This window comes from Sinocyclocheilus rhinocerous, unplaced genomic scaffold, assembly GCF_001515625.1.
Source record: "Sinocyclocheilus rhinocerous isolate Xijiao unplaced genomic scaffold, SAMN03320098_v1.1 scaffold620, whole genome shotgun sequence".
Classification (NCBI taxonomy): domain Eukaryota; kingdom Metazoa; phylum Chordata; class Actinopteri; order Cypriniformes; family Cyprinidae; genus Sinocyclocheilus; species Sinocyclocheilus rhinocerous.
Genome location: NW_015637138.1, coordinates 363545 through 378241, shown reverse-complemented (window position 1 = coordinate 378241; position 14697 = coordinate 363545). Strand labels below are relative to the sequence as shown.

At 36.1% G+C, this 14697-nt stretch overlaps 1 protein-coding gene across 1 annotated transcript in view; it reads left to right on the top strand.

Annotated features, from left to right (window-relative positions):
* Positions 1-14697, top strand: part of LOC107748594 (cell adhesion molecule 1-like) — a 181143-nt gene that overhangs the window by 107400 nt on the left and 59046 nt on the right. The window lies entirely within an intron of this gene.

Sequence of the window (14697 nt, the reverse complement as noted above, 5' to 3'; positions counted from 1 at the left end):
CAGGAGATGCAGATAACATGATCTTGACCCTTAAGAAACTTGAATTAATGCTGTCATGTAACAAATCTGTTCAAATATAAAATTAAATGAATTGCTAATTACTACATTGAAATAAAAATGTAAAGCCTGTACAAATATTAGAAATCGTGAATATAAATAATTGGGAATCATGTAAAAAATTCAAATAAAATAAAAAGAGTGCACATTTCATTTATCTATTATAACATTTATGTAGTTTTGTTCGCTTGGCTGTTTCCTTATAAAAGACGAAGTTTTTCGTCAGGTGTCTTTTTTAATTATATGATGTCATTACGTTGCTGTCTTGCCGCCAGCCAATCGCTGCATTGCTGATCGTGGTTTCGAGTATCGATACATAGCCCCTTTTAAACCAACCCATGAACACGCAATTATCTCAGATAACTCAATCCAGCCATACTAATCATCAACAACAGCTGCGTTCGAAGAACCGAATTAGCCAGATCCTGATTAGCGCAATGATATCATCTTGGATGTGACATTTCATCTTGGATGTAATAAGCGACGTACGAAGAACGGGCCCCGGGACCACCAGGTGAGAAATTATCTGACATGTTGTAAATATTGGGTCTCAAATGGAAAGCCAGCCTGAAAGGGACCTTGCCTCTCCAAAAGTTGAATAAAAGTAATTATTAGCGCTCCTCGCGGTGCACATTTCCTCTGATGCTAGACAAATGAAAACTTGGTTAGCCGAGATGTTTGCTTCATCATTCATTCCCCCCACCCACAGCTGATTGATTGTTGTGATTTTATTAAAAAAAGGAGAAGGGGAAATTGAAAAATGCTGGTTGCAGTGTGGAAACACAGCGTTGATTATAAACTCTTAGGCGAGACAAAGGGGCCACCTTTCCATTTGTAGCCCAACAAATAGGCAGCAGGTGTTTTTGACAGGTGTCTGATTGCGTGCTACAAAAGACATTAAAAAAGCAAACAAATTGATGCATTTTTGTGCCTCTCGTGGTAAATGGAGTCGGGCCTGATGGATGCTATTACCCAGGGATCTGATTGGTGGGACGCAGTGGCTGAATAGCACAGGTGTTTTGGGGAGAACAGTTTCTGTATCTGTTGCACTGAGCGTTCTTGCTTAAACCGTGATCTTCTGAAGTGTATCTGTAGAGCGGCTCACTATGGCAGTGTAAATGGTTTAACCTTTTAAATGGATAGATGATTTCCCATAGTACGACACTTATGATTGAATTATAATATTTATTATTCTGATCTAATTCACTAAAAACAAATAAATTAGTGGTGTTATTTGTTTGGGAATTGGGCTATACTTGTTGCGCTGTGTTTAATTCACTAAAACGAACTGACTCGTACAGAAAGAGTCATATTTGGGAATCGCACTAAACCGGTTGCGCTGAACTGAATCAGTGCTGTCATTCTTTTGGGAGTCAGATTTCACTTGTGCTGTATGTGTTTGATTCCCTAAATACAACCGATTATTTCTGTAATGAGACTACTGGTTGCATTGTCTGCTTTGCTTTGCCATGTAGATTCAGTAGCGATGTTTCGGCACCTCTGAATTTTTATTTTTTTTATTGTTTAGCTATGCTAAAGAGTGTTAGTTGCATTTTAAAATGTGAATTTGAGTGAGAGTCATCTTCCTGAATCATTAAATGCAAAGTGAAGTAGTTATCCTGTGATTTTGGAAATGAGGCACCGGTCAGTACCACCTATTGCATTTTCTCAGTTTTTGGAGAAGGTCAGAGTGGACCTGGTCCATGGCAGGGAGATTTTTAATGTGAAGTCCAGCAGGTGGGTGAGCGCAGGTTTAGTGACTGTTCTGTGACCTGTGTTCTGTCGGTCATAGTGGGAGGATGATGTCCCTGTCAGCTCCTCTCACCCTTATGTTCTCATTATCCACCTCCTGTCCCCATGCTCCAAATGACAGACTCAGGGACAGGAGCACACGTACATTCACCACAGATTATTATATAAAGAAGTAGTGCATTATGGGGAAAAAGGAAGAATATAATCTAATAGATGACCTTTCGTCAAATAAGCATTTCATGTGCGGGTTAAGCTTTAAGGAAGCTTTAAGACTTAAGTTGGAATAAATATTAGAGTTTATGTGGTTTCCAGTGGAAAATGGCCAACAACAGAGCAAGAATAGGTTCTTTTCACACTCCGATAACTATTCACACATATCCAAGAGGCTGATATCAGTGCATATGCCGTCTGCTGAGAGAAGCTCTTGCTGCTTGATCTCATGGAAAGTCTATACAAATGTTTCTTTAGTGTGGTGACTGCGTGACATACAGAGCACCTACAGGCAGCTTGAATAAGTGCATTCATTTGTTTCTTTCGGTTTAATTATATTTTATGTTCAACGGCCATTAAAACACACTTGGCACCGGTGGAGGAAGGGAAATGAGAACATGAGACAAAATTTGAAAGATAGTGCTTATAACAACACGATCATTAAAACAATAGTTTTATTTTACTCAAATTATTATTGTATCATCAGTTACTCACCTTTTTAGATTTTTAGTAGATATTTTTGTGATTTTTTTCTTTCTTTCCATATAACAACCATTCATAGAGACCAGGGGCTGTCAAAGGACCCAAAAAAATATATTAATAATAATAATTAATGGCCACAAATTAAGAATTTGTTCCCACAGCTAATTTGTTTCCTGGTTTTAGGTAAATGGTGGCTGGTATTTACCTAAATTAATTCCTTTCCTCATTTTAGGGAAATCATGGCCATTGTACTAATTTGTTCCCTCATTTTAGAATAGTTCACCCAAAAATGAAAATTTTCTGAAAATGTACTCACCCTCAGGCCATGTTTCTTCATAGGAACAGATTTTCTAGAAATGTAGCATTACATCACTTGCTCATCAATGCTGTGAATGGATGCCGTCGGAATGAGAGTCTAAACAGTGGATGGTGAGCAATTGATGTTAATTTGATTAACTATTTCTTTATATGCTTTAAATGTAGAGTTTTAATAATATAATTATAACCTTGTAGTGAAGAAGTTGGGTTAAAAGTCTATTTGTAGCATCATATAAAGTTTAATAACACGCTATTAAAGCACAGAATCACTTTCACAAATGGTCCGAGATAAAATGTCATTGTTTTCCAACTGGGCGCTTTGTGGTGGTCGTAGGACCTAATCATGTGTCCTTGGGCGCACATGGCATGCACCGATTTTTCCATCAGATCCCCGTTAAGGTACACTTTGAATCTCCGCCCCTACCCTTTTAATTAAATGAAAGCACAGCAGGTCACATACAAGCTCAAAGTCACACCACAGAAACGGACAGAAGCACATAGCATCAGAATACGCAAATATGGCCGCTCAGTGGGGTAACCAGAAATATAACTGTGAAATTAAAGGGGAAATGGGGTTGAATATCTGCAGGGCACAATTCAGAGGTCAACTTTAGCTGCTAATGCGATTTACTAATGCAGATATATAAATAGTCAAAAACACTAGCTTGATCTTAGCTACTTAAAGGAATAGTGAAATGGATGAATTCTTCATCTGGACCTCATTTATTCACCCTCATGTTGTTTCAAATATGTATGACTTTCTTTCTGAGACTTTCTGAAGAATGTGCTGCTTTCTGTTTTCCAGGTATTTACAATGAATGGTGGCTAAAGCTTCAAGAAATATCATAGAAGTGGCCTGTATGACTTGTGCTCTATATTTCAAGTCTTTTGAAACCATATTATAGCGTACAGTTAGTTGTTACTCACTGGCTATGTTTACGTGCACAATTTTTGGTCCAGTCGGACTGAATTCATTCCGATTGATGAATCTGAATGTAGTGTTTACATGAATGCTAAATAAAGTGATCGGGTTGATGTGCGCGTTTATATGTCACAAGCTTCAAATCAGAATAGATTTTTTTTGACATGCGCACACTGCACAAATATAGAGTTTCTCACTGTTTGCACATAATAACCACTCTCCTACACTGTTTCTTTATTTGTTTTTAACAGCAGAATTAATATTTATCCATTTATGGATAAATATACATATAAACATCTGTGCCGTGCTGCTCATATTTATCACGCAGTAAAAATGCCCCTCCCCGCGCCCAAAATGGCTTGCCTGTGGATGAGAATCCAAAACAAGGGCCATCAATCCGATTACAAACGGATTATTTGGTTGCATGTAAACGTAGCCACTGATAGCTTTCTCCTCAGTTGACTACGTACTGTTGTAATTAATGACGAGACGTTAAGTAAAAAAAAATTCCGTCTGGTTCTTTCAAGTATTCAGATATCAATACTTTACATTAATTATTACGAACCCTCCAAAGAAAGTTAGGGCAGATTTTTTAGTGAATAACAACTTAAATATCCATCTGTTCCTCACACAAGGTGTCATATAACTTCAGAAGACTTGAAATATAGCAAATAAGTAATATGGACCTATGTATGATTCTTTTATGATGTATTTTTGGCATTTTGGAGCTTGACAGACCCAAAAAAAAACATTCAAAAAAGTTTACAAAATGTTGAGGTTGAAAGAAGTCTCTTATGCTCATCAAGCCTGAATTATATATATATATATATATATATATATATAAAACGCGTTAACACATGCGATTAATTTTACAATCCTTAACACGTTAAAATTATTTATCGCAATTAACGCAAAATTACTGAAGCACAATTTCTTTCTGTTCTGTTGGAGTCCTTTTTTGGAAAGACATCTATCTTGAAAAATGCTTTTGACAGGCTTTTGAATTTGTTGTTGATTTATACACCCCCATGTTGTTCCAAATGTGACATTTTATTTCATTTTTGAATTCTTGGCCACTCTTTTCCATGATTGAAATTGAATCAGGTCTGAGGTAAATTCAAATCTCAAAACAAAAGATTAGAGTTAAAAACAAACTTTTGTGTACCACTGATAGTCATACAGGTTTGGAACAGCATGAGGGTAAATGAGTGTCTCCAAAAAGGTGTAATGTGATTTACTGTAGTCTTTTTCTTCAAATCCTATATGGGTTTTGTAGTTGTGACATATTGCACAACTGGTGTTTGAGAGGATCAGCTTTCAAAATCATCCTTTTTGAACGATGCATTGCTAGCACAGCTGTCTACCCTCGGATGGCATCAAATGGGCTTCTGCTGAAATCTGACCATCAATATCTTGTAAGAAGACTGACATCTAATCACTGCCCTACTGACATGCCATAACTCCCGTCTGATACACGTCAGGCTGAGGAGCTTATTGACATGAGGATCCTCTATTTATAGCGCTGTATGTCTGCTGTGAGTGGCTGGATGAATCTAGAAGATTTTTACAGGACTCATTAGCCTCATGCTGTTTATCATACACTGTCTCCATATTAATTGATCTGCTTATAATCTTGAAACGTCTGTGAACTCGATTGTTAGTTGGATATGGAGATCTTGGACATCTGTTACAATACTTGAGATATGTTCAATTATAATAATGCTAGTCCTAACTCTAATGTTTGGTGAATTTCCCTCAAGGCAAATGATGTGTTATTATGAGAAAGTCTGCAGATTTATACTTTTCTAGTGAGTCATAACTGAATTCTTTATAATGTCAAAAAATAAGACTTTTGGAGGGTGCTGACCTGACTAGGGGTACAATGATGTCCCAGAGGTTTATTTTTATTAAATTCAATTGCAAGTCAAGGTTTTTTTTTTTTTTTTTTGGGCTACTTTTTTTTTTTTTTTAATAAAAAAAGTTTTATTATAATTTTATTCTTGTTCCAGACATTCAATCTTAAGAAAAGAAAAACAAATAATTGTAAAACTTTCTCATCTAAACAGAGCAGGATTATTAATGTTAACTAAATAAAAATGTTACTTGAAATGAAATATAAAATAAACTTAAGCTTATTTTATTTCAATTATAAATAGATTTTATTATGATTTTATTCTCGTTCCAGACTTTAAATCTTGAGAAAATAAAAAATATATTATTTTTAAAACTTTCTTTCTCATCATTTCTCAATTTTATTTAGTTCAACTTAAAAAATAACAAATAACACAACTAAAACTGAAAATAAAAAAATAACTACTACTAACTAAAATACAAATAATAAGTTAATTGTAGTTCTATAAAAACTATGATAGTAGCTATAGGGATAGTCAATTAAAACAATTTCAATGTTTATGTCAATGTTTATGACAGAGGTAAACATCACACCTGAGCACAATATTTTTATTGTGCAACATATCTGATAGAGGTACATTTTATGAAATTGTACAAGCAGCATAACATTGTTATTTAATAGTATTTAGGGTACATAAAATGCTATATGAAAGTAGCCTTTGCAAACTAAGAGCCTCACTGTTGGATTGAGTTGAAGTTTGTACTCGATAACCAGCAGCAGCATCTCACAAAGGTTCTCAAAAGTTGTACATTTACATTTCAGAAAGTGTCCAAATGATTCTGAATGTTTCTGTGTTTATTCAGCTGTACAAAAATGTACATGCACACTTTGCATGAATACAAATGAAATCACTCCCCTTTTCAGCCAGTATCTCTCTTGTCTTTCTGCTCTGTCTGTGATGTGCAGCAGTGGAAACTATAGCTCTCTTTGTTCTACAACAGTCTCCTTGACTTTGACAGGGATGGCAGTTTGCCATCAAAAAAGGACAGTGTAACACAGCACTTGAAGGAAATGCTAATGCAGGAAAGAAAGAAGTGTGTGATCTCAGCCAGTAGTGTCATGTCATCTTACATATGCTACGAGAATATTAAAATCCAAGCCTGAATGAAATTTGATGCATGCAAAGTATCTGATGACGTGAAAAGTGAAAGTTTTCTGCTTTAACACTGTTGTATGTGTCCCGTTTCTCCTTATGCTTGCTCAGGAGCTGCTCAGACCATATCAGGTACTGCTCTTCCTCTTCCATCTGGATCACATCACCTCTCAGCGTCTTCAAACTCCTAACTTTTCTTTCTATTGCACGTTGTTTTCCAGTTTTGCATGGTTTTACAGCTGGCCGTTGAGGTAGTCTGCATGTTTTTCAACCTTAAATGTTTCTTTGTTCTGATCCTAAGAATCTTCCATACCTTGTCTGTGTTTTTTATCTCTAAGTTATTGACATTTTAGACGTTTTTCATCAAACCGCTTGTACTATATTAAAACACCCAGGACCAGGTGCATTTTAGAGTTCCATTGAATAATTCTAGATGAAACTCGTGGTTGATTTACACAAGACTCATCTTTCTGAACCTTTACACTCTCTTCCCACATGAGTTCCTGGCCAAGTTCTTGACAGATATTGGGAACTGTTACTCTAAGCCAGAGGTATAAAGAGTAATTTGTACTTTATAATAATTTAATAATAATAATTTATTCATTTAGCAGACGCTTTTATCCAAAGCAGCTTACAGTGCATTCAGGCTATACATTTTTTACCAGTATGTGTTCCCTGGGAATCGAACCCACAACCTTTTGCACTGCTAACGAAACCTTTTTTTTATAATTATAATTAGCCTTTTTTTAAGCTAATTTTTAGCTAAAGTTGCCCTTAACCCTTAGAAGTAATTCTCATTCAGCTATTTCAAGTTTTTTTTTAATTGGGAAATATTTGCATTTTTTTAATTATGCCATTTTTAAGGTTCCTAATATTGTTTTGGGAGTCTCCTACAACAGGTTTACATGCATGCAATGTCAAAAAACACTTTTGTTTTCTCTTAATATACATTTAATTTCACTGTATTTCTCAATGATTTGTAAACGATTCGTACGAAGCAGTTTGAAGAATCAGTCTCTCTAAACCCCTCCTTTCAGTGAGCCTACTCTGCTCTCATTGGTCAGATGGCCCAGTCCTTTGTTACTGATCTACCGCATACAGCGCGTGTTGGAAACGATACGCCCATTGCCATAACTGAATGACCGCTCCAGAGAGAATGTACAGAGAGAAAAGATGGTATCGATTTTATGTTATAAATTCGAGCCAGAGTCCGATGATGAAACGTCTAGTTGATCAACCAGATTCGCAAGCGCGACTGGAGCAGGATGTTTCTCAGTGGTAAGTGTCAACTTAGTTTGTTGTAGTTATAAGACGTGATAGCAGGGTCATTGATCTAATTTATTTAGGTGCACGTGTGGGAACTGTATCAGAATTCCAAGCGAAGGTGAAAACCTCTGCTGCCATGAAGTACGACAGGTATTAGTATTATACGTTTCTGCATTAGTTGAGCATTAGACGCCTCTTTTATAAAGAATTAATATCGATAGAAAATGTAAACATCTATTATTTATCATAATTTCAGGTTGTGATTCAGAGGAGCCAATCTGGTCCTAATAAACTGGGCACTGATCCATCTTTCAAGAGCAAGCATTTTGTAAATCCCACATTGAATTCCAGAAGCAGAGAAGCAGTTGTCAGTAAAATGACGGGAACACAAAAAAGATTGGGGCTGTACTGCTGTGGTATCGTTGAAAAAATGAATGCCATCCACTGATTCTTTGCAGCCTCATCATTTGGAAGTGAAAATAAAACAAATGTACTTTGCTCAGCGTAGGACACAGCGTCTTCTTGACATGATGTTAACCACACAGAAATGCTACAGTGTCTGAGGGCGGGGTCAAGTTCGCGGCCGGCCAACGTAGAACATAGGCGGACAATATGCAAATATGTTACCCAGTGACGTGTAGCCATCACAGAAGTGGGATTCGAATTCCTGATGACTTGTTTAGGTGATACAGAGTCAAAACAAAGAAATAATAATTATATTTTGCTTAAAGAAAAAGCAGTTTGCTTAAATTATGCTTATTTTAGGACCATTGAGGGGTTTTTTTTTGCACTGTGACATTATTTTCATGACATTTCCTTCAGTTGTCAATACCATAATGCAATAAAAGATTCTCGTTATCATATTTTATTTACCATAATGTGGCAATATATATGTGCATGTCTTGTAATGCCACTTTACAGTAAATAAAATATGATTACAAGAATCTTTTGTTTACAGACAGACAGATAGATAGATAGATAGTTAGATAGATAACTTTAAAATGCAAAATGGATTTGTTCTGCTGCCTTTAACTGGTACTTTTTCATTGTTTACCATTGTTTTGTTTAACTGTTAAAACTATCGATTTCTAAAAATTACTGTATTACATAAAGAAAATTATCACTGAAAATAATAGGAATAGTAAAAGTTAAACATCAGGACATTATTTTAATGAGGGTTTGCGGTGGTAAAAATGCTCTTCAAATAATGTCTTGAAAATAATGTCACAATTTAAAAAAAAAATCTAAATTGTTTTAAATGTAGGCTTTTTTTCCTTTTTGCAAAATATAATTTCTTTTTTTAAATAATTGTTTTTTTTTTTCATGACAGGCTTTGTGATGTTCACACAGTGAAGAAAAACCTGGAAACACAACAGATGTAAAGGCAGTGACTTTGAGGAAACCATTTTTGTGAAGAAAAAAGGCATAAAAGAAAATTTTCTAGTCAAACAGATGGGTTTAAATTCAGACGTGTAATCTATTTCAGATGACTTCTTCACAATGCAAAGACGTTCGCTACTGCACTTGCACGCCTCCACACTCTGCAGTCAATGAATCAGTAATTCTTTCGTGCATATGCCATTCTGACAAAGCCAGTTCAAAACGTCCTTTAATAGGGGCATAGTTCAAACCTACCTCATGCGTGTGAATAGGTACGTCTAAGATGGTAAAGTTGTGCATTCAACAGAAAAGTAGCTATTTCCTTTCCCAGTTGCACTCCAATTTCTCTTGCTGACAGTGGAAAGGATGCTGTCTAAACAGCTGTTGGCAGGTTTATGTTTGCCTAACAACTGCATTCCATCTTCTGTTTTTAGACAGTTTCACGTCAACCTGTTGGCGAGCAGCCATGACTTTGAAGTACAAATGAAAATGAATATTTGACGTGCAGAAGCCTTTAATAACCTTCTAAAAATTGCTTCTTTAAATGAATTACTAAGCCAACTCTCACATTAAAATGCATATATAATAATAATAATAATATAAAATTAATAAAACATTCCCAGAGTACCTTTTTATGTGTATCAACCTTGAGAAGTTCTCGCTTCAGGAAATGTGTATATTACCCATGGGATCTGTTCTTAAAAAGGCTTTGAATGAGAGATATGCTATTATCATGAAACTTCACATGCATTAATTACATTTCTGAGTCATGTGACTCAACCTGTAGACCACTCCAATCCTCTGAGCACCTATTATATGGCATATTCATAATAAAGAACATTTATTTTTCATTCATGTATTTGGCTGTGTGCCAAAACCTAGTGAGCTGCCTACCTAGATGGCAAAAATGGTATTTAGATAGGCAGCGCACTTGGTTTTCAGGAATAATCATATAATGAGCGCTGTTGAGTAGAGGTCAGAGATAGAGCTTGATGTAAACGTGAAGGATGAACATCTTGGTGGGGTTATGGGGCAGAACTGAACCAGACTGTCACGGCCTTGAAGGCTAAATGAATGAGTTAAATCACAATCAGTCTTTTAGCCAATCACATTTTGACTTGCTTGAGATTACATTGTAGATGATGTATTTCAATTGCAAAGATAAAACACGTTCATGTGACTGTAGTCTATCTGTCATTTTCACCTACAACTTCTTTGTAATGGCAGCATAGATTTAGTTTTTTTTTTTTTTTTTACATGGACAGTGAGTTGGCTATATTATTGTGTGTGTGTGTGTTGATTAATTAAAGAAGTTATCCATATGATCGTTTTGGCTTTTGGGCCAAATATTTTGGGCAAAAATACAGTAAAAACAGTAATACTGTGAAAAAATGTTTCAAATTAAAATAACTGTTTTCTATTTTAATAGATTTTAAAATGACAAATATTCCTGTGATCAGCAGTCATTGCTCCAGTTTTCAGTATCACAAGATCTTTCAGAAAATATTCTAATTTATTCTAATTATAAATATTCATTATTATTTTTAAACAATATTTTCTGCTTAACATTTTTGTGGGAACCATGACACATTACCATTCAAAAGTTTGGGTAAAATTTAAAATAATAATAAATAAATAAATAATACTTTTATTCAGCAAGGATTGAATGTCCATGTAAAGGCAATTCAGAGGATTCTAAACACATTATAAATGTTAGAAATATATTGCTGAAAACACGTTACAAAGACTGTGAACTATGTAGTACTGAATTGTGGAGTTAGACCGTTAAACAGTTTTTCACCATTTTTGTGTTCAGGGTTTTTTGGGCGGGGCTGAAATCATGTCTCAGTGACGCACCGGAGCCACTGAGCATGGCCCCTCTCATAACACTATAAAGAAGTGTGTTCGACTTGAAGCAGCGCTGCGCAGATGGATCGGTGTATGACAGGTAGCATGCAGAGTCGTCTGCTCTCTGATATCTCTCGCAGTACTTTGATCTCATACCAATCACTGTCTGCGCAGCGCCGCTTGATGTTGAAAATAACTAATAACTAGAGCGCAATTAGCATCAGCGGTTCGCCTGCTCAATCGCGAGTTACTGTCATTACCGTTAGTTACTACAGCCTACAGTTTGCTAGCTAGCTATGCCTTTGTCACGTAAATGCATATTACCAAACATGTATGGCTGTGTAAATCCAAATAAGCTGCTAGAGGGTGCATCCATTCAGGTTGTAGCGGCACAGCCGATCCTCCTTATACACAAAGTATGCAGGTTGCGTAGGGCCCCCGAAACAACAGGGGGCCCCCTTGCGCTCAGCGATTATTTAATTTTAGTTTCGTTTTTGATTTTAGCCAGCGGTTAAACTGGCGGTTGAAAACATGAATGTTCCTTTCCTTAATGCGGTGCGCTGTCGCCCTTTCTACATAACATCCAAATCAGTCGAATCATGTAACGTGACTGTCATATACAGTCTCCTGCCATTCAGTTATATCTGTAGTGAAAATAAACAGTTTGAAAAGTAATCGAATGCTAGTCAGTATCTGTGCATTCCGTGACAGCATCCTACTGTATAAACCTGCTGCTGTCTGTCATCATCTGTTAATCAAACAAAAGAAAAAGAGAGAATTATTCACTGCTTTTTACTGAATATTGTATAATTTTTTTATGAATCAATTTATGTTTAATTTATATGGTGAAGTCTATGCAGTGCTTTATTTTTACATTTGATTACTTAAATACATTTCTGTATAGTAGGCTATTATAGGCTAAATTGTTTAATTGTTAAAATTGTTTTTTATGAATGCACAGACAGTCAAATTTGGCTGGGTGGTTAACTCAGAACACGTATTTAATTTTGCTTTACACAGGCTTTAAGTTATATTAAAAAAAAAGTGAAAGATATTTATAATCTTCCATTTCTATTTTAAATAAATGCTCTTGATTTGAACTTTGTTCATCAAAGTATCCTGAAAAAATGCATTACAGTTTCCACAAAAGATAACAGTAAGAACCCTTAATAATCGAGCACCGATTATAATTGATGAAAACTGAGAACAAATCAACATATTAGAATATCAAAATAGAAATATATAAAATATAACATAAAATATCAAAATAGAAAGCCCTTATTTTAATTATTTCACAATATTACTGTTTTTACTATATTTTAAATGAAATCAACACAGCCTTGGTGAGCATACAAATATTTTTTTCAAAAACAAAAAACCATAGAGTCATCAAAAACCACCTTGAGAATAGTAAGTTAAAAGTCATACAGGTTTAGAACTACATGATGGTGAGTAAATGATGACAGAATGTTCATTCTCAAATGAACTGTCCTATTAATTGTCCCAATACTTTTTTGGGGCTCACTTATAGAAGTTACAGCATCAGTCTGTAAAAACCTTTCCAGAGTCTAATATCACTTATGACCTTATGCTAATGTAGCACAGCTTCATAACATTTCCAAAACAGCTGAATTTAAAGTGGCATTTCCTAGACGTACATGTGCTGAAACTCTTTCTTATGAGCCTTTTCAGTTCCGGCCGGGCCTTCCAGCTAGTGCTTTTTCCTTTCTTTTGTTTGGCATGATTGTGGCAGCGTGAAACTTGGCTTCACGGATGTTTAGCATCGGCCATGGCCACAGATTGTGGTAGCACAGCACCTCTGTGGTCTCACAAACACTCCCAGCATGCCTGACTGCTAATGCTCCTTCATGGAGTGGACGATGCTTTATCATCCCTAACGTTCACAACTCGGGAGGACAAGCTAAATGTGTTGTTTTTCCACACCGATTTGTTGTTCTTGACTGGGACAAGCGGGGCTGAGCTGGTCACAGTTGTAGTGGGGAAATTAAGATGTTTTTCGGGTCTCTGTAAATGTCATGAGCGCTTGAAGGCGTCTGATTGCTCAACCATACAAATTTGCATTGGCTGTTGTCTCACGGCGGCGCTAAAAGTAGTGTTTTACTCTGCGTGTGAGGATAAAGTGTTTAAAAGCATTCTTTGGTCATTTTTATGCCTCTCAGCTCTGTGGATATAAATATAGAGCAAGGTGACTTTTGCTTTTCTGCTGTCTTCACCTGCAAGGTATAATGGATCCCCATTTTGAATGTAAACCATAAGGGAGTGATGCAGCCTCTAATTATCAACTGTTACTGGCTTGCAGTGAAGTGTATCAGATACTTTGTGCTAGCCTGTGTGTTGGCAGAGCTTGTCGTCCAGGTCTGGGTATTATGCTGTTGAGAGCCACTGTTGATTGCTAGCTTCCATCAGCGTGTGTTTAGATGGAGAGGTTTGATAAAGTTCTGCCGTGAGCAGCAATTACCAGCCTTCTCCTCTCGGTTGCTGAGAGCTGCAGTCTTGTAGACGGGGTGTTCCACACACACCACAAACACACAACACTGTAAAATCAATACGTCCAAACCGAGAACCCAGCCGGTACATCTCAACATCGCATGCGTCCAAACGTTGTTGCTTGTTACATTTATTTTCATGTCACTCTTAGTTTCTTTCACGCCCTGCAAATGTATGCACGTGTTATGCAAAAGCATCAGTATTCAAAGGATTCCTCATGAGGATTCGCATTATCATGGCAGTCATCTATTCAGCTTCAGCCTTAACTTTTACAATTTCATGATACAAGAGCAGAATGAAACAGGATCTGAATTGTAATAGTATTTTCTGGGTTTTTTGTGCTTAAGAAAAGAGTGTCATGATTGCCTCTCTGACTGAATAGCAAGGCAACAGCCAAATGAGAAAAATTGTGTTCAGTGGATGCATTGTAATTACAATGCAGATTGTGATAAGACATGCCAAATGTAATAACCTTATTCAGATATTGCAATGATGCCCACTTTTTTAGCTGCCTTGGCTCCGGAAGTGTGTTTTTTCTTTTTTTTTTTTTTTTTACTAAGAAGCTGACGTTTTCTCATGTTTCTGTTTTCAATATTTAATCAAAAAAACAAATGAACGCAACGTACATGGACCGATGTAGCCTAGTCATGTAATGGATTTTGTACTACATGAAAAACGATCCACAGTTTAGCCAACACTGTGTGAAGAGTTTAGAAAAAAGTGACAAAAGTATTGAAAAAAAAAAAAAAACTGGTCCCAGCAATTGCAAAAAGCTGTAGTCTTAATGTTACTTTTTAATGTAAAATAGTATAAAATTTTAAGAAATATGGTTCTGTCATGACAACTCTCGGAGTACCGAGACTTGCTACTGCCAACACATCCACAACATGCTGCTGCTGCAAATATAACATACATGAAATAACCCCCATATAGCATACATGAATCACC